The 21,850-nt window shown below is 39.3% G+C and overlaps 1 pseudogene; it reads left to right on the top strand.

Annotated features, from left to right (window-relative positions):
- Positions 1-242: 242 nt before the first annotated feature.
- Positions 243-21,850, top strand: part of LOC130833078 (signal-regulatory protein beta-1-like) — a 30,989-nt pseudogene continuing 9,381 nt past the window's right edge.

The following is a 21,850-nucleotide window of genomic DNA, read 5'->3' as shown; positions in this document are numbered from 1 at the left end:
CATGACATAAGTAACTCCTCACTTTGTAGCCATGTTCTCTGCCTGATCTCTATATCACCATCTAGAAGCAGGAACTATAAGAATCTAGTAGTAAAGTATTGTCTCACAGCCATTTCACCCCTTCATAGACACTTCCTCTTACATCATGGGGGGTGTGGCTTCTCTCCTCTCCACAGAACACAGAAGTTCAGGTTCTCCCCAAGACACACATTTGGACAGAGCAGGCTCCTCTGGCCTCCACGATGCCCATCCCTGCCTTCTGGTCCCACTCTCCTCCTTTTTGCCTGCAGCTGACTCTACTGCTTGGACTCACAGGTGAGCATTCCTTGGGGTAGAATCCCCTCTCCCTGACCACTGGACCCTCCCATGCCCCTGTACTTTTAGCGTCTGCATGTAGGTATGAGTGTTGCACCCAGGGCAGCCACAGAACACTAAGGACTGGGCATTACTGAGAGAATTAAATCAGGTACATGAGCATTTCCTCTGTGGATCCATTGCCCACAGCTTTTTATCAGAGGCACTGAAACAGATGATGCTTCAAACACCAAAAATGACGGCTTTTTGTGTATTAACTTGTCTGTTCCTCACAACATCCCAGTGTGATAGTTATGACCATTATCTCCGATTTGCCATTGCAGAAACTGAGGCGTAGGCAGTAACTTGCCCAATGTCACCTATCTAAGGCAGTGGAGCACTGGAATGCAATCCAGGCCATAAAACTCCAGGGCTGTTTCTTTTAACCACGTTGTACTGCTCAGCTTCTCAGAGGAGGCTGATGGCAGAAAAATCAGAAAATACTGAGAAGCATCCTCACCCATCATGCCACTCAGAGAACAGCAGAGTTCAAATCCTGCTGTGTGTTCTCCCAAACTTTTGTCAGTGATGTGTTGGATGGCTTCTATGTGCTAATTGTTTTTTCACTGAGCATTTAACATGTCTTATAATTTCATTAAATCCTCAAAACAACCTGTACACTAGCATGCTAGGCTACACTTTAATATATGTCTGTGGATGCATGTATTTATGTGCGTGTGTGTATGTATGTGTATGAGTGGGGGTGAGGAAGTGTTCCCAGACACACAGGATTTCAAAAACACTTCCTTATTGTTCCCCTTAATCACTTTTCAGTCTACATGAGATGAAACAAACAGATTATTAGCTTTTCCTGTCTTTCAACAATATCCTTCCTTTTCTACTTCTCTATAAATCTATGCCTTACCCTCACCCAAACTCTTAAAGCAAGAAAGCATCTCTCTTGTTAAATGAGTAGAACTTTGTGCATTGCTATCTTAGAGTCCCCTCTTCCATGCTGATAGGAATGAGGAGAAAATGAGGGGTTAAAAGACACAGAGACTCTTGTGTATATGACCTATGTACCCATATCCATATGTATATCTATATCTGTCCCTATATCCATACCCATATCTACAAGTATCTATATCTATATCATCAAATGCTAGTTGCAGCCTTCAGGCCTCAAGAAATCTAATGAGTAATAACTGTTCATTTTCTTGAACATTCATGTGCCAGACATTGTTGGAAATGCCCACGGCTATTAGCTCATGTGATCATTATATCCAAGCTACATACTCTTGTCACCCCTACCTTACAGATGAGAAAATTTAACAAGGAGAAGTTCAAGGTCACTCACTGGTAAATGATAAAGGTATGATTTTAACTCAAGCAATCTTATACTAGAGTTCATGATTTTAACATCGCTCTTCTTGATACTGTGGTCCTGCTTCTAGCACATGAGATTTCTGCAGCTTCTACAAATGGGTGTGTAGAAAGGTGGAGTGTGGGGAAGAGGGTTTGTGGTTTTCTTCTTTACGCTATCCTGCTGCTTGCATACATGCAAGTTCCTTTTTGTTTTCCACCAAGTCATCTCCATGGGGAACTCAGTTTCTGACATAATTTTCACAGAGATGGCCCACTAAAAATAGAACTCAGTGTTTCAGGGAGATGTCACACAAGACAATTCACACATCATACATATATTTTTTGGATACGTACTATATGCCAGGAACAGTTATAGGAATATGGGATGCACTGGTGAATAAAAGTCAAAGTAGTTGCCCTCATGGTTATTTATCTCAGTGGAAGAACTGACAATAAACAATACACTTATATTTAGGTAAATAGTATAATATATTATAATGTGATAAGTGTTAGAAAAAGAAGAGAGAGGGGCTTCCTAGGTGGTACAGTGGTTGAGAATTCGCCTGCCGATGCAGGGAACAGGGGTTTGATTTCTGCTCCAGGAAGATCCCACATGCCGCAGAGCAGCTAAGCCCGTGCACCACAACTACCGAGCCTGCGCTTTAGAGCCTGTGAGCAACAACTATTGAGCCCATGTGCTGCAACTATTGAAGCCCACATGCCTAGAGCCAGTGTTCTGCAACAAGAGAAGTCACGACAATAAGGAGCCTGCGCAGCACAACGAAGAGTAGCCCCCACTCACCGCAACTAAAAAGAAAGCCCGTACATAGCAAAAAAGGCCCAACACAGCCAATAAAATAAATAAATAAATAAATTTTAAAAAAAAAGAAGAGAGAGAAGCTGGATAAGAGAATTGGGAGAATCTGTAGGATGGGATACATTTTAAGCCTGGTAGTCTTGAGTGGGTATCCCTGAGAAGGGGAAATGTAAGCAAAGATTGAAAGACTATTCTAGAGTGAGCCATGTGGTTATCTGGGGGAGGACACTTCCTGTCATGAAACAGCATGTGCAAAGGTCCTGAGAGTAGAATCATCCTCCTGTGTGGAAGGATTTGGGCTTTTGCTCTGAGTGAAATCATTGCCTTTGCGACGTTTTAAAGAGAGAAGTGATATAAGTTTTAATTTATTCTGGAATTTGTTTGAATACTAGAATAGGCTAAAGAGGACACAGACAGAGACAACGAGAGCATTTGAGGTCATTGCATTCATGCAAAAAAGTAAAAGTGGCTTGCACCTGAAAAGTAGTTAGTAGAGATAAGAGAAAGAGTTCAGCTTCTGGATGCACACTGAAGAGGAGGCAACAGGATTTCCTGATGTGTAGGATTTGGGGTGGGAGAGAAAGCCTCCAAAGTTTTGAGACCTGAGCATCTGGAAGAAGAAATGTGGCTCAGCCAAGATACAGAGGGTGTGGGGGAAATTCAGTTCCGTTTTAGGTGTGTTAACATTGAGATGTTTACTTCTATCTGAAGAACATGATGAGTGGATAGTTGGTTATACAAGTCCAGAGTTCAGAGGAAAGGTCTGGACCAGAGAAGTAATATGAGAACTATAGATACACAGATTGTAAAGTTTTTGCTATCGCCTGGCTCCTCTCAATGCCCTGATCCCTCTTCTCTCCTCCCTCCTCCTCTCCCTCCATTTTGCCCTACAAAGTTCTTTCCTATTTCTTCCCATTTTCATCTTAGCAGTTCAACTCCCCCAACCTCAATCTCCTCCAGACTTAAAAACCCAAACCATCTGACGTTGTTGACATATCACAGGCACCTGCCCTGTAATAGCATGGGTCCTCCCTAGGTGGCATGTTTGGTTAGAAATAGTGGTTAGTGGGTGAGTTTACTAGTTCACACTCTGCAAAGGTGAACCACACATTTTCTCCCTAAGGAGAAAGTACAAAGGATTTGTTTGTGGTGCCACAGCAGCCTGTTCCTCTGGTTTATATCCCTGTAATTTAATAGGACATTTCAAATAAGAAGGAATATACTCATATTTCCCTGTATCTGGGAGAAACTGAGTAGTCAGGGAGGCAGTGAACTCAACCTGGGAAACTTGCACCTGTAGTTAAATAATTGGCCCAGTGGTGACTTATGGCTCTTCAACTCATAACTCACTGTCCACACGTAGTCAACCACCCATAGTTGTTTTCAGAACACGATTTTTGAGTTTCTTTCCTTGCTTTTATTGTTTGTCTCCATGGTTCTATCTCCCCATTCACCTATAGGTTTCTCCAGTGTATAAACGTTTAGATCCACACATTTTAGTTTCCTTGAGCCCTTTAGTGCAATTCAAAGGCTCTACATGGGGCAGTCACCTTGTTTAGGTTCACATTTTTTTATTGTGGTAAAATATACATAACACAAAATTTACCATTTTAACTATTTTGAAGGCTACACAGTGGCACTAAGTACCTTGTTGTGAAGGCATCACCAGTATACATTTCCAGAACTTTTTCAACATCTGTAGCAGCAACTCTGTATCCATTAAACTATAACTCCCCCTTCTCCTTGCCTGCAGCCACTGGTAACCCCTATCCTTTTTTCTCTGCGAATTTGCCAATTCTATGTACTTCATATAAGTGGAATCACCTATATTCCTTTTGTATCTGGCTTATTTCAATGAGTATATTTTTAACGTTCATCCATGCTGTAAAAGGTGTCAGAATATCATTGCTTTTTAGGGCTGAAATATACTTTATTGTATCTATCTATTTATATATCTATCATCTATCTATTATCTGTCTATCTATCTATATCACATTTTGTTTATCCATTCACCTATTGATGGAATTTTGGATTGTTTATACTACACATTTTTATTGAAATATAGGTGCTTTACAATATTGCATAAGTTAAAGTTGTATAATATAGTGATCCACAATTTTTAATGGTTATACGCCATTTATAGTTATTGTAAAATATTGGCTATATTTGTGGTGTTGTATTATACATCCTTGTAGCTTAATTTATACAAAATGTTTTGTATCTCTTAACCTCTACCACTATATGGCCCCTCCCACCTTCCCTCTCCCCACTGGTAACCACTAATTTGTTCTCTACATCTTTGAGTCGGTTTTGTTTGTTATATTAAGTAGTTTGTTGTATTCTTTAGATTCCACAAGCAAGTGATATCATACAGTATTTGTGTCTGTCTGACTTATTTATCTTAGCACAATATCTTCCAAGTTCATCTGTGTTGCTGCAAATGGCAAAGTTTCATTTTCTTTTATGGCTGAGATGTATTCCATTTTATACACACACATACACACACACACAAACACACACCCCTCACATTTTCTTTATCCATTCATCTGTTGATGAAATTTTCAGTTGTTTCTACTGCCTTTTGGTATTGTGAATAATGGTGCTATGAACATTGATGAACAATTGTATGCTTGAATTCCTGCTTTTAGTTATTTGGGGTATACAACTAAGAGTGGAATTATTGGATCATATGGTAAATTCCATTTTATGGTTAATTTAAAAAACAGAGTTAAAAACAAACAAACAAACAAACAAAAAACCACTAGTGTTTCCACAGAGACTCCACCATTTTTGACTCCTATTAACAATGCACAGGGGTTTCAATTTCTCAACATCTTTGCCAACACTTATTTTCAAGTTTTCAATGTTTTATTTTGTTTTGTTTTTTTTTTTTTTGCTGACAGCTATCCTATAGGATATGTAGGGGTATCTCATTGTGATTTTAGTTTGCATTTTTCCAATTATTAGTGATGTTGAGCATCATTTCACATGCTTATTGACCATCTGTATATCTTCTTTGGAGAAATGTCTATTCTTTTGTTCATTTTTAAATTAAGTTGCTTATTATTTTGTTGCTGAAGAGTAGGATGAAATATTGTGGATAGAAATCCCTTATGAGATATAGGCTTTGCAAATGTTTTTTCCTCATTCAGTAAATTACCTTTTCACTCTCTTGATAGTATCTTCTGAGGCAGGAAAGTTTTACTCTTGATGAGGTCCAATTTCTATATTTTTATTCTGTTGTTTTTGGTGTCATATCGAAGAAATTATGGTGAGATTCAATGTCATGAAGTGTTTCACCTGTGGCTTTTTCTCAGAATTTTGCAGCTGTAGCTCTTACATTTCGTTTTTTGATTATGTTCAGTTCATTTTAGTATATGGTATCAGGTAACGATCTAGTTTTATTCTTTTGCATGCGAATATCAAGTTTCTCCACATTCATGTGTTGAAAAGACTGTTCTTTGCCCATTGAACGGTCTTGGCCCCTTATTAAAAATCAGTTGACTATATATGTGAGGGTTTATTTCTAGGCTCTCTATTCATTTCCATTGGTCTATATATCTTTCCTAATGTCAATACCACACTATTTTGATTCTTGTAGTTTTGTATTAAGGTTTTAAATCTGGAAGTGTGAGTCCCCAAGCTATATGCTTCTTTTTCAAGATTGTTCGCTGATTTTAGGTTCCTTGAGATTTCACATGAATTTAGAATGGGGTATTCTATTTCTGCAAAAAAAGTCTTTGGGATTTGAATAGGGATTGTATTGATTGCTGTAGTTTCTTCAGGTCAATTGACATTTTAACAATATTAAGTATCAGAATGGATAATAGGATTGTTTTTCACTTATTTATGCCTTGTTGAATTTCTTTCAGCAATGTTTTGTACGTTTTTGATGCACAAGGCTTTCATTTCCATGGAGAAATTTACTCCTAAGTATTTCATAGTTTTTGTAGCTATTAAAAATGAAATTGCTAGCTTCACTTCCTTTTTAGATTGTTTGTCACGACTGTATAGAAAAGCAACTGATTTTTGTGTGTTGAGCTTATATTTCAAAAATTTGCTGTATTTATTTATTAGCTCTAACACTTCTTAATGTTGGAATCTTTGGAATTGCTTCATAAAAATCATGTCATGTACAAAAAAGATAGTTTTACATTTTCCTTTCCGATCTGAGTTATTTTCTGTATTTTTCCTGGCTGACTGCTTTTGTTGGAACTTCCAGTATTATGTTGACTACAAGTGGCAAAAATGGACATCCTTGTCCTGTTCCTGACCTTAGGGAAAAGCTTTCAGAATTTCACCATCAAGTAGGCTGTTCAGTGTGGGTTTTTCATATGTGACTTCTTTTGGGGGGCAATTTTCCATCTATTCCTAGTTTATTGGCCGGTTTTATTATAGAAAATGTTGACTTTTGTTAAATGCTTGTTGTGCATCAGTTGAGATGATCTGTTTTTTTCTCTTTATTCTATTAAAATGTTAAAATGCATTGTTTGATTTTCATATGTTGAACCATTTTTACAATCAATCCTAGTTGTTCATGGTGCATAATTCTTTAAGTATTCTATTGAATTAGACTTGAAAACATTTTGTTGATGATTGCTGCATCAAAATTTATAAAAGATATTGGTCTGTGTTTTCTTGTTATGCCTTTGTCTCACTTTTATATCAGAATAATGCTGAGAATGAGTTTTAATAGGACTCTGAAAAAGTTAAGAAGTCTTCCTCCCTCTTCAATTTTTTGGAAAAGTTTGAGGAGGAATAACGTTAGTCCTCTTTAAAGGTTTAGAAGAATTCACCAGGGAAGACACTTGCTACTTGATCTTTTTTTGTTACAAGGTTTTTGATTATTGATTGAATCTCATTGCTAATTATATGTCTACTATGATTTTCTGTTTCTTCAAAATTCAGCCGTGGTGTTTTGTATTCCCAGGAATTTTTCCATTTTACCTAGGTTATCCTCTTTTTTGGTGTTTAAAGGTTTGTAGTGTTCTTTTATAATTCCTTGTATTTTGATAAAATTATCAGTATGTTCTTATTTCTGACTTTAATTATTTGGGTTTTCTCTCACTCTCTTTATTTTCTTTGTCAATCTAGCTAAAGTTTTGTGAATTGTGTAAATCTTTTTGTAGAACCACTCTTGGTTTTCTTGATTTTCTCTTTTGTTTTTCCATTCAGATTTTACTTTTCTCTTCACTAATCTGGATATTTTTCTCTTTTTTATTTTTTTCCCTTTGGGGTTTACTTTGCTCTTCTTTCTCTAGTTTCTTATGGTATAAAGTAACTGATTTGTGATCTTTTTCTTAAATGTCTGCATTACCAGCCATAAATTTCCCTTTAGGGCTTCTTTTGTGTATCTCAAACATATTGGTATTATATGTTTATGTTTTCATTTGTCTCCAGGCATTCTGTAATTCCCCTAATGATTTCTTCTTTGACGTGTTGATTTTTAAAGAGAATGTTGTTTGGTTTCTATGTACCTGTGAATATTTTATTTCTCTTTTGTCATTGATCTAGTTTAATTTTATGTAATGTTTGACCAATGGGCTGCTTGAATAGCCCTTCTTCAGATTCCAATAAGTTGTCTTCTTATTCATCCTGTGTTGCAATGAAACATACAGAGTTTTTTCAATATTGCAACTGACTTCTGTAACTATCAGGGCAGATGTGTGTGGTAGACAGAATCTAGCCCACAACATTGGAGGAGCAATCAAGATTGTGGTATAGTAGGATGTGTAGCTCATCTCCTCCCACAAATATATCAAGAACACATCTACGTGTGGAATGATTCTCATAGAATATCTACTTAATATCTACTTAATGAAGACCTCAGAATTCTGAAAGAGCAAGAAAATCTCCATGCAACCAGGAAGGACAAAAGAAAAAAGAAAAAAAAAAGGAAAGTGAGAAAGGAGTCTGATGGGACCTGTGTCTCTGGGAGGCAGCTGTGAAAGAGGAAAAGTTCCATTGCTCTGGGAAGTCCCCTCACTGGTGGGGAGATCTGTCGGGACAGATGGGGAGCTTCGTAGCCTCAGAGGAGAACACAGCAACCAGGTTGCACTAGCTAGAACAGAGAGAGACCTGTGCAGATTGTCAGTGCAACTGCTTGGATTACCCAGCGTGAAATGTTTGTCTGCTTGTACAGGTGGGGGCTGGGTTTGAAGCTCAGTATTCAGAGATCAAATCCTGGGAAAGGACTGCGGTTGGCCTGTGGGGAAACAGCCTGAAAATCTGGAGTGTGGTGCAGGCTCACCTGTGCATATAGGTGGAGGAAGCCTGGACTGCCTTAAAGGATATGCACCATTGTTTGCTGGGTGCATGAGGGGAGGGGGTGGGACCCTCCATTGTAGCCTTTTTCCCTGCATGCACTCTCAGGCTGCAGGACACCGCCTACATGAGCTTCAGGAGCTATCACCAGTCACAGCAGCCACCAGCCACTTTCTTCAGAAGTGGCTGGGAGTCCCTGGCCCCACCCCTCCCCACTTTAGGAGCAGTCACAAGGAGCAGCGTGAGCTACCTACCTCCACCCTTTGGGCTTTAGGAGCGGTGGTCATGACCATTGCTACTGCCCTCAAAGACTCCAGAAGTGGTTGCACGCCAGCTCCACTCCCACTGCAGGCTCTGGGGGTACACATGAGCTACCGTGGCCACCAAGAACCCCAGGACTAGGCACCAGACACCACATCTGCACACCCCCATCAAGGGAATAAGGTTGGCAAGTGCTGAGGAAAGAGTTGACAGGCATGCATTCTAAAAGCAGCCCTCGCACCAAATATTAAATCCACACAAGCTACACAGGGACACTCTCATGTATAAATAGCACTGCAGGGCCACAGTAGATAATTGCTTCTCCTCAACTCACAGAATAAGAGAAATATAAGTACAATGAGGAAGCAGAGGAACCACTCCCAGGTAAAAGATAAAGGACTGCCCCTTAAAAAAACAAACAATGATACAGACCTCTTTAATCTAATAGACACCAATTTCAAAAAGAAGATAACGAAAATACTGGAGGAATTAAGAAAGACTCTCAGCAGAAATGCAGAATACTATAAAGAGGAACTAGAAACTATGAAAAGGAACCAAGAAAAATTAGAAATCTCATTTGTTGAGAGAAAAACTGAACTAAAGGCAATGAATAACAGAATGGATAATGCAGACGAATGAATAAGTGATCTGGAAGACAGAAAAATGGAAATCACCCTATCAAGGCAGCAGACAGAAACTCAAATTAAAACAAAAAATGAAGCCAATATAAGCGACCCATGGGATAATATAAAGCAGGCATCAATCTATGCACAACAGGGATTCCAGAAGGCAAAGAAAGAGAAAAGGGGATCAAAAATGTATTTGAAGGAATTAGGGCTGAAGACTTCCCAAAAGTAAAGAAGGAAACAGAGACTCAGGTACAGGAAACACAGAGGGCCCCAAATAAGGTAAACCCAAAGAGACCTACATCCAGACATATTCTAAAATAAATTGCAAATTTAAAGATAAAGAGAGGATTCTAAAGGCAGCAAGAGGAAAAAAAAAAGGTGTTAATTACAAGAGAACCCCCATAACGCTATCAGCTGATCTCTCTACAGAAATGTTGCAGGCCAGAAGGCAGTGACAAGATACATTCAAAGTCCGGAAAGGGAAAAATCTGCAATCTAGGATATTCTACCCTGCAAGATTATCATTTAGCATAGCAGGAGAGAGAAAGAATTTCTTAGGCAAGGGAAAGCTAAAAGAATACAGCAATACCAAACCTATCCTAAAGCAAATAGTGAAAGGTTTTCTCTAAAAAGAAAAGAAATAAGAATATATAGGAATGAGCAAATCACACCTGGAAAGCAAATCACCTAAATAAGGTAGCACACAGATTAAAAAAATCAAAAAATTTCCATGAAAGTGATGATAACCATAAAGAACAGCAAAATGATGAACATGAAGATATAAAAGAGGCCATCAAAATCATCAAGTGTGGGGGAGGGGGGTTAGAAAACATACATTTTTTAATTTTCTAGACTATGTTTCTATATGACCACCCGTTTAATGCAAGCAGACATAGGAGGGATTCACATACTTGAACAACAGGGTAGCCACAAATCAAAAACACACAATAGATTCCCAAAAAGCAAAAAGAAGAGAACATAAGTATACTAGGAAAGGAAATCATGAATTCACAAAAGGAAAGACAAAAAGGAAAAGAAAAGGGCAACGAAGAAATACAAAATCAATGGGAAAATAAGGCTTAAAATGGCAATAAATACATATCTATCAATAATTACCTTAGATATCAATAGAATGAATGCTTCAATAAAATGACACAGAGTGGCAAAGTGGATAAAAAAACAGAAGCCTACAATACACTGCCTACAAGAGACCCACTTTAGGGCAAAGGACATGCATGGATAGAAAGTTAGGGGTGGAAAAAGATGCTTCATGCAAACAGAAATGACAAGGAAGCAGGGGTTGCAGTCCTCATATCAGAGAAAATGGACTTTAAAACAAAGGACATAAAGACTAACTCTATATAATAATAAAAGAATCAATACAAGAAGAGGGTTGTACACTTGTCAACATATATGCACCTAATATAGGTGGACCCAGATACATAAAACCAATACTAACAGCTATTAGGGGAGAAATTGGGGGAAATCCAATAATTGTAGGAGACTTTACCACCCCACTCAAATCAGTGGAGAGATCTAGACAGAAAATCAATAAGGCAACAGAGAATCTAAATGATACAAAAGAACAGTTAAACCCAATTGACATTTCCAGGATATTACATCCAAAAGAAAAAAAAAGCAGAATACACATTCTTTTGCAGTGCACATGGAATGTTCTCTACAACTGACCACATATTGGAGCACAAAGGAAGCACCAACAAATCTCAGAGTATAGAAATTATCTCAAGCAACTTTTCTGATGACAAAGGCAAGAAACGAGAAATCAAACACAGAAAAAAGAAAAGAGAAAAAGAATTACATGGAGGCCAAACAACATGCTACTAAAAAACCAATGGGGCAAAGATGAAATTGAAGAGGAAATTTAAAAACAAATGCCTTGAGACAAATGACAATAAAAACAGTAGCATACAAAATCTATGGGATGTAGCAAAAGAAGTCCTTAGAGGTAGGTTCACAGTAATACATGCCATCATCAAAAAAATAAGAAAAATCTCAAGTAAACACCCTAACTTACAACTTAGAAGATGTAGAAAAAGACATTCAAAGTGAGCAGAAAGAAGGAAATATTAAAGATCAGAGAGGACATAAAATAGAGATTAAAAAATATAACAAAAAAAAATCAATAAAACAAAGAGCTGGTTCTTTGAAAGAGTAAAAAAGATTGACAAACCTCTGTCCAGGCTCACCAAGAAGAAAAGAGAGAACCCAAATAAACAAAATAAGAAATGAAAATCAAATATAACAACAAATGCCACAAATATAAAAATAAAACTTAACAACAATTGCCACAGAAAGACAAAAATCCATAAGGCAATACTATGAACAATTATATGCCAACACATTCTATAACCTAGAAGAAATGGGCAAGTTTCTAGAAACATGCAGCCCACCAAAACTGAACCAAGAAGAAATAGATAATAAATATTTGAATAGACCAATCACTAGAGGTGAAATAGAATTTGTAATTTAAAACTCCCTACAGACAAAAGTATAGGACCAGATGGCTTCACAGGCAAATTCTACCAAGCATACAAAGAGGAATGTATACTAATCCTTCTCAAACTCTTCCAAAAAATTCAAGAGGAGGGAACACTCCCAAAGACATTCTATGAGATTACCATCACCCTGATACTAAAACCAGACAAGGACACCACCAAAAAAGAAAATTACCAGCCAATATCTTTGATGAATACAGATGCAAAAATTCTCCACAAAATATTAGCAAACTGAATCCAACAACACATAAAAAAATCATGCACCACAACCAAGAGGGATTCATCCCAAGTTCAACAGGAGGATTCAACATACACAAATCAATCAATGTGATACACCACATCTGAATCTTTAACGAAGGAGGCAAGAATATGCAATGGGAAAAAGATGGTCTCTTCAGCAAGTGGTGTTGGGAAAGTTGGACCATCACACGTAAATTAACGAAGTTAGAGCACACCCTTTCACCATACAGAAAAATAGACTCAAAATAGCTTAACAACTTAGAGACATGACACCATAAAACTCCTAGAAGAGATCATAGGCAAAATATTCTCAGACATTAACTGTAGCAATGTTTTCTTAGGGCAGTCTCCCAAGGCAATAGAAACAAAAACAAAAATAAACAAATGCCAACTGTAAAATAGTCAGTGGGAAGTTGATGTATAACAAATGGAGTCCAACTGGAGGATGGAAGATGCCTTAGAGGACTGGGGTGGGGAGGGTGGGGTGACTCGAGGTGGGGGGAGTCAAGGAAGGGAGGGAATAAGGGGATATGTGTATAAAAACAGATGATTGAACCTGGTGTACCCCCCAAAAAAATTTAAAAAAAAATAAAAAAAAAAAAATAAACAAATGGAACCTAACCAAGCTTATAAGCTTTTGCAGAGAAAAAGAAACCAAAAAATACAAAAAGACGATGTACAGGATGGGAGAAAATATTTGCAAATTATGTGAGCAATAAGGGCTTTATTTCCAAAATATGCAAACAGCTCATACAACTTAATAACAAAAACAACAAAACCAACAAACCAATAGAAAAATGGGCAGAAGACCTAAGCAGACATTTCTACCAAGAAGAAATACAATGGCCAATCGGCATATGAAAAGATGCTCGCTAATTATTAGAAAAATGCAAATCAAAACTAAAATGAGATACCACCTCACTCACCTCACCTCACCTCACTCTGGTCAGAATGGCCTTCCTTAAAAGCTCTAACAGACAACAAATGCTGGAAAGGATGTGAAGAACAGGGAACTCTCCTACACTCTTGTTGGGAATGTAAGTTGGTAAAGCCACTATGGAAAAAGCATGGAGGTTCCTCAGAAACCTTGCCGTATGATACAGCAATCTGATTCCTGGGCAAATATCCAGCAAAACTCTTATCCAAAAAGTTACATGCACCCCTATTCATAGCAGCATTTTTGCAGTAGCTAAGACATGGAAACAACCTAAAAGTCCATTTGACAGATGAATGGATAAAGAATAGGTGAGAATAATGAAAATAAAGTCAAGAATCAACAAATGGGAACTAATGAGACTTAAAAGCTTTTGCACAGCAAAAGAAACTGTAAAGAAGGCAAGAAGACAACCCTCAGAATCAGAGAAAATACTCGCCAACGAAGCAACGGACAAAGGATTCATCTGCAAAATATACAAGCAGCTCATGAAGCTTAATCCCAAAAGTGCAAATAACCCAATCCACAAATGGGCGGAAGACCTAAATAGACATTTCTGCAAAGACATACAGATGGCTAACAACCACATGAAAAGATGCTCAACATCACTAATCATTAGAGAAATACAAGTCAAAGGCACGATGAGGTATCACCTCACACTGGTCAGAATGGCCATCATCAAAACATCTAGAAACAATAAATATTGGAGAGGGTGTGGAGAAAAGGGAACTCTCCTGCACTGTTGGTGGGAATGTAAGTTGGTATAGCCACTATGGAAAACAGTTTGGAGGTTCCTTAAAAAACTACAAATAGAACTACCATAAGATCCAGTCATCCCACTCCTGGGCATATACCCAGAGAAAACCGTAATTCAAAAAGAAACATGTACCATAATGTTCATTGCAGCACTATTGACAATAGCCAGGACATGGAAGCAACCTAAATGCCCATCAACAGATGAATGGATAAAGAAGATGTGGCACATATATACAATGGAATATGACTCAGCCGTAAAAGGAATGAAATGGAGCTATATGTAATGAGGTGGATAGACCTAGAGTCTGTGACACACAGTGAAGTAATCCAGAAAGAGTAAAACAAATACTGTATGTTAACACATATTTCTGGAACCAAAAAATAATAAAATAAAAAATAAATAAAAAAGGTACTGATGTACCCAGTGACAGGGCAAGAATAAGGATGCAGATGCAGAGAATGGACTGGAGTACATGGGGTTGGGGAGTCGGGGGGCGAAGGGGAAGCTGGGATGAAGTGAGAGAGTAGCATAGACATATATACACTACCAACTCTAAAATAGATAGCTAGTGGGAAGTTGCTGTATAACAAAGGGAGATCAACTCAATGATGGGTGATGCCTTAAAGGGCCAGGACAGGGAGGGTGGGAGGGAGTGGCAAGAGGGAGGGGATATGGGGATATATGTATAAATACAGCTGATTGACTTTGGTGTATCTCAAAAGCTGGTACAAGAGTGTAAAGAATTTATATTCCAATAAAGAGCTTAAAAAATCAATTAATGTAAATCATCACATCAACAAGTTATAAAGCAACATTACATCATTATATGAGATGCTGAAAACCCATATGACAAAATCTAATATCCATTATTTGTGATTAAAAACTCTCAGTAAACTGAGAATAATGGGAAACATCCTCAATTGGATAATAAATATATACAAAAAACCTATAGCAAACATCATGTTAATGATGAGAAACTAGAGTTTCTCCTATTAGGATCAGGAACAAGGCAAAAATTTCACTCTCACCACTTTTTCAACATTTTACTGAAAGTCCTAGATAATTCAATAAGACAAGAAAAATTTTATAAAGGTTTACTGATTGAGAAGGAAGAAATAAAATTGTGTTGGTTTGCAGATGACATAACCATCTACACAGAAAAGCTGTAAGAATTCACAAAAAAACCCTCCTGGAATTAAGAAGGAATTATAGCAAGATTGCAGAAAACAAGGTTAATACACAAAAGTCAAGCACTTTCTTGTATGCCAGCAGTAAACAATTGAAATTTGAAATCAAAAACACAATACAACTTACATTAGCATCCCCCAAATGAAGTACTTAAGTATAAATCTAACAAAACATGTATGAGATCTATACGAGGAAAACTGTAAAACTCTGATGAATGAAATCCACGAAAATGTAAATAAATAGAGAGATATTCCATGTTTAGGAATAAGAAGACTCAATATTGTCAAGGTGTCAATCCTTACCTACTGAATCTATATATTCAGTGTACTTTCAATCAAAATCCTAGCATGTTATTTTGCGGATATCAAAAAGTTGATTCTAAAGTGATGTGAAAGACACAGATTAGCCAACATGATATTGAAGAAAAACAAAGTTGGAAAACTGACACTACCTGACTTCAAGAACTATTAGAAAGCAACAGTAATCAAGACAGTGTGGTATTAGCAAAGTAATAGAAAAATAGCTCAAAAACAGAAAAATGGAACAGAATAGAGAGCACAGACATAGACCTACATAGAAAAGTCAACTGATCTTTGAAAAAGGAGCTAAGGCAATACAATGGAGGAAAGACAGTGCTTTCAAAAAATGGTACTGGAACAATTGCACATTCACATGCAGAAAAAAAACAAGAGTCTAGACATAGACCTTACACATTTCACAAAAATTAACTCTAAATGGATTATATACCTAAATGTAAAATGCAAAAATATAAAACTCCCAGAAGACAACACAGGAAAAAATCTAGGTGACCTTGGGTTTGGTGATGAATTTTTAGGTAAAATACCAAAGCACAAGGTTATCGAGGGGATGACAGAAATAATTAACAAGTTCTACTTTTTAGATTAAAAATGTCTGCTCTGCAATAAATAATATCAAGAAAATGAGAGGATAAGCCACAGACTAGGAGACAATAATTGCAAAAGACACATCTTATAAAGACTGCTATCCAAAATATACAAAGAGGGCTTCCCTGGTGGCTCAGTGGTTAAGAATCTGCCTGACAATGCAGGGGACACGGATTTGACCGCTGGGCTGGGAAGACCGCATATGCCACAGAGCAACTAATCCCATTTGCCATAACTACTGAGCCTGCACTCTAGAGCCCGTGAACCACAACTACTGATCCCACCAGATCTAGGGCCCGTGTGCCACAACTACTAGGCCCACGTGCTGCGACTACTGAAGCTGCATGCCAAGAGCACATGCTCTGCAAGAAGAGAAGCCACGTCAATGAGAAGTCCATGCACTGCAATGAGTAGCCTCCGCTCACCACAACTAGAGAAAACCCATGGGCAGCAACGAAGACCCAACATAGTTAAAAATAAAGTTAAAAAAAAAAGACAAAAACAAAATTTCCAAAGAACTCTTAAAACTCAGTGATGAAAAAATACCTGATTAATAAATGGGCCAAGGCCTGAATAGACACCCCATCAAAGAAAAAATACGGATGGCAAATATGCACATGAAAAAATTCTCCACATCATTTATCATCAGCAAATTAAAACAAACATGAGATACCACTATTCACCTACTAGAATGGCCATAATCCAGAATACTGACAACACCACATGCTGCCAAGCATATGGAGTAACAGGAAATTACATTCACTGCTGGTGGGAGGCAAAAAGGCACAGCCACTTTAGAATAGAGTTTGTCAGTTTCTTACAAAACTAAACATACAGTAACCATGCAATCCAGCAATCACACTTCTTGATATTTAACTAAATGAGTTGAAAACTTATGTCCACAGGAAAACCTGCACCACCATGTTCATAGCAGCTTTATTCATAATTGCCATATCTTGGAAGCAACCAAGATGTCATAGATGAACGGATAAATAAGTTGCGGTAAATCTACCCAATGGAATATTATTCAGTGCTAGAAAGAAATGACCTATTACGCCATGAAAAACATGGAGGAACCTTAGATGCATATCATTAAGTGAAAGAAGCCAATTGGGAAAGGTAACATACTGTATGGTTCCAACTAGACATTCTGGAAAAGGCAAAACTGTGGAGATCTTAAAAAAGATGAGTGGTTGTCGAGGGGATGGATGAACAGGTGGAGCAGAGAGGATTTTTAAGGCAGTGAAAATACTCTGTGTGATAATACAATGATGGATACATGTCATTATACATTTGTCTAAACCCATAGAATATACAACACCAAGAGTGAATCCTAATGTGAACTACGGACTTTGGGTGATTATGGTGGTGTGTAAATGCGGGCTCATCAGTTGTAACAAATGCACTACCCTGGCGGGGGAGGTTGGCAACGAGACAGACTATGAATGTGTGGTGGAAGGGCTGTGTGGGAAATCTCTGCACCGTGCTCTCAGTTTTGCTGTGAACCCAAAACTTCTTTAAAAAATACTGGAAAAAAAAAAAAAAGAATAGGTGGTACATATATACAATGGAATACTGCTGAATATTACTCAGCCATAAAATGAACTGAAATAATGCCATTTGCAGCAACATGACTCAGACTGAGATTATCATACTTAGTGATGTAAGTCTGAAGAGAAAGATAAAGTACCATATGATATCACTTCTATGTGGAATCTAAAAGATGACACAGGGAATTCCCTGGTTGTCCAGTGGTTAGGACACCACACTTCCAGTGCAGGGGGCCCAGTGTGACCCTGATCAGAGAACTAGGATCCTACAAGCTGCACCATATGGCCAAAAAAAAAAAAAAAAAAAAAAGATGACACAGTGAACCTGTCTATGAAACAGAAACAGACTCACAGACATAGAGAACAGACTTGTGGTTGCCGAGAGGGAGAAAGGTAGGGGAAATGTAATGTATTATACATGGAAAAGATAAACAACAAGGTCTACTATATAGTGCAGAGAACTATATTCAGTATCCTGTGATAAACCATAATGGGAAAGAACTTAAAAGAATGTTTAAAAAGAATGTATGTTATGTGTATAACTGAGTTATCTTTTTGTACAGCAGAAATTAATACAACATTGTAAATCAATAATACATCAATATAAAAAGTTATAAATCAAGGAAACAAATAAAAAAAAAACAGAAAATACCCCCCTAAAGAGATCCATGTCCTAATACTTGTGAATATTTTACTTTACATGACAAGAGAGATTTTTTAAAAGTGATTAAGACTCTTGCTATGGGGAGAATATCCTAGATAATCAGTGTGGGCCTCATATAAGCTTATAATAAGGAGGCAGGAAAGCCAAAGTTAGAGGACAACTGACAATGGAAGCAAGACAGGAAGATGGAAACCATGAGAACATGAGGATAGACAGTCTCAAGAATTTGGAGGAGCAATGATCAGAGCCTGCAGAAGAACTGAAGCCCAACTGACTCCTTCATTTAGTCCAGTAATACCATTTTTGGTCCTTTGACATCGACAATTGTAAGATAAAAAAACTGTCATTTAAAGCCACGAAATTCATTACATCAGCCTTATGTAACTAATATAACATGACTATGTCATTGGAAAAATCCAGGACTTGAAACAATGTTTTAATTTCTTCTTAAACTCAATGTTCATTGTGTGTTGGGGCCTCTGCACGTCGCTGTCACTCATGTATCCAGGTTGCTGGAGCCGACCCCACCACCAGTGTCTGGATCTCTGGGAAGAGGGACATTGGTCCATAAAGGTTCTTGAAGTTACATGAATAACCTACGAAATAGATCCATCAGTTCTCCTCACAATTCAGTGTCTAAAAAATGCATGTGGTCCCACCTAATGCACAGGCCAGAAGTGCAACAGTCTGTGAGGCCACAAAGTGAAGAGTTAGAAGTATTTGGTGAAACATGACACTTCCAGAGAGGGCTCAAGTACTCAAACCCATTCTCTGCCACATCATTTAACCTCTCTGAGCCTCAGTTCCTCTCTTATATTAGAGGTTGTATTAGGGTCTCATGTTACAGGCTCAGGGTGCAGGTTACATGCAATGGACATGCAATGGGCTGAGTTCAAGGCTGGCTCAAGGGCACTCAGTTAGTGAAGGTCATTGTTGATAAACACTTGAGAAAATCTACAAGATCACATAAGGATGAATGAATAACTGGATTGTGTTTCCCTCAGGAGTGGCAGGTGAGGACGAGCTGCAAGTGATTCAGCCTGAGAGGTCAGTGTCAGTTGCAGCAGGAGAGACGGCCACGCTGCGCTGCACCGTGACCTCCCTGCTCCCCGTGGGGCCCGTCGCGTGGTTCAGGGGAACTGGGCCAGGACGGGAGTTAATCTACAGTCTAAAAGGAGGCCCCTTCCCCGAGCAGCAACTGTTTCAGACATCACAAGGAGAAACAACACGGACTTTTCCATCCGCATCAGTAGCATCACCCCAGCAGACACTGGTGTCTACTACTGTGTGAAGTTCAAGAAAGGAGACCCTAACGACACGGAGGTTAAGTCTGGACCAGGCACTCATCTCACTGTGAGTGGTGAGTATGGCCTGGGTGTCCTTTGTCCCCTGGTCTCTGACAACAAGGGAACAACAATGCCCTCCACTCTTTGAGGAAAAAAAAAAAATTCAGGTGCAGCAGTGGGTGCTTATATCATGATGTGGACATGATCTGATGTCACTCCCTTCTACAGATCAGGGAAGTTGAGGCCTGTGGGGGTCATGCTATTTGCTGAAGGGCCCATGGCTGTTAAAAGGGGGAAAAGTCTAGAAACCAATCTGCCTGGCTCCTCATCCCTTGTCTTTTCAATCCCATCCAGCTCTTTGGCTCCAGGGATGAGGGAACTGAAAGTCGGAGTGCCTTGCCCTATCACAGGCCCGACCTCACCTCCTGCTTCCAGAGAGTGCTCCCTTCCATGTGGCTGAGTCTTCTCTCTATTCAGCATGTACTGAGCACCTACTGTGTCCCAGGCTCTGCTCTGCATGCTGTAGAAGCAGCGGTGAAACAAAGCAGACCAGGGCTCTCCTCTCCTGAAGCTTATGTCCAGTGTCCCTTCCAAAGAGGAGAAATCCATCCAGGCAGGGAGGGAAGAATGGGTTTCTTTATTTCCTCTTTAGAACCATCAGCCTGAGAAAAAATTCCTAGAGGCATAGGGTTCAGCATTTATTCTGATGGCCCTGCTTGGAGGAGATGCTCATAGGTTTGGTGTCTCCTGGGCATCTGGTGAGAAAACACTCCTGTGATTCAGGGACTGACTCACAGTCACTGAAGGCTCCAAGCAGAGCTGTGTCATCTCAGAGTGTCCCTCCCCAGGGAAGAGGTTCCCCATGTGAGTGACTTAGGGGCAGCCCCACTGAGGTAGCAAAGGTTCATTTAGAGTTTTCGGACAAAGACCATGGATCCTCTTTCTAACTCCTGAATTCTGGGCTGTCAGCACCGGAAAGACCTGTAGACACCATCCTCCCAGCTCCCCCATGTACAGATGGGGGCCTGAGGCCAAGAGGTGACAGGGGCCCAGACCACAGTCCCATGGTCAGTGAGTGAGAGGATCTGTCCAGAACCAAGTCTGATTCCAGGCCAAGCTCCTTCTTGCACCGGCATTGGAACTGGTTTCTGGAAGAGCCTGGCACATAGAAGTTGCAAAATAAAAGCTCCTTGAAATAACCATTGAGCAGACTCTTTTCATTGCTTTCCCAAAAGGTTCAGACTGCTCCTTGCATTCAGACCCTGAGTCCTGAGGTGACTGGAAACCTCTCCCTACTTTCAGCCACGTGATCCCAAATCCCTCATCCTACATCAGCAGCTAGAGCTGCCCAGTGATTCAACAGCTACTTTTCACTCAGCCTATGGAGACAAAATCGTTCATTTTACAGTCTCCTGTTGACAAATACTCAGTTGTTCCTAACCTTCAAACAGCGCTTCAGTGGAGAACCTTTCCACATGTCACTCTCCTCTCGGAGGAAATACCCACTGGAAGCGGCATTGCTAGATCAGAGAGTATGTGTATTTTATTTGTGTGATCATATTGCCAAATTTCCCTCCTAGTCATGGTGGCAAATGAAGTTCCCCAAACTCCAGGCATCAGCAGTGAAGGTGGACTTATCTTGATTTTGCAGATATTGCTAAACTTCCCAGATGGTGGGCCCCTTGCCCCGCCAATCACGGGTCGTAGGTGGCTCCCCCGCCACTCAGACCTGCTGCCTCCCTGGAGGCTGCTCACCCTCTTCCCCAGGCCGCCTGCCCTGATGATTCCCTGGAGGAGAAAGGAGGGAGGGGAGGGCCAGGGAGCAGCAGCCTGTCGGATGCTGAATCTTCCTCATGGCGTTCACTCCTTATAACCAGGGCTCTGAGGGAGGGGATCCTCTGTTGTCCTTTTCAGATGAGGACACTGAGGCTCAGAGAGGGGACCTGATTTGTGAGCCGGTAGGGGAGCCAAGATTGAACCCCAAGTACTGTGACTCACAGCCCTGCTCTCTGCACACCCTACAGTGCTTGTCAAAGTGTGGGGAAACCTCCAGCCCTGTCCTCTCAAAATTTTATATTGTTCTTTTCTTTAGCAAAAAGCATTTCAAAAAGTCCCATGAAGCAGGCAAGTCTCGCTTTACAACAGATCAGACACTGCAGTGTCTCCTGATGTGCTGAATG

This window comes from Hippopotamus amphibius, chromosome 12, assembly GCF_030028045.1.
Source record: "Hippopotamus amphibius kiboko isolate mHipAmp2 chromosome 12, mHipAmp2.hap2, whole genome shotgun sequence".
In the NCBI taxonomy this organism is placed as follows: Eukaryota; Metazoa; Chordata; class Mammalia; order Artiodactyla; family Hippopotamidae; genus Hippopotamus; species Hippopotamus amphibius.
The sequence above is the reverse complement of the archived record's forward strand: the minus strand, read 5'-3'. Positions and strand labels throughout refer to the sequence as shown.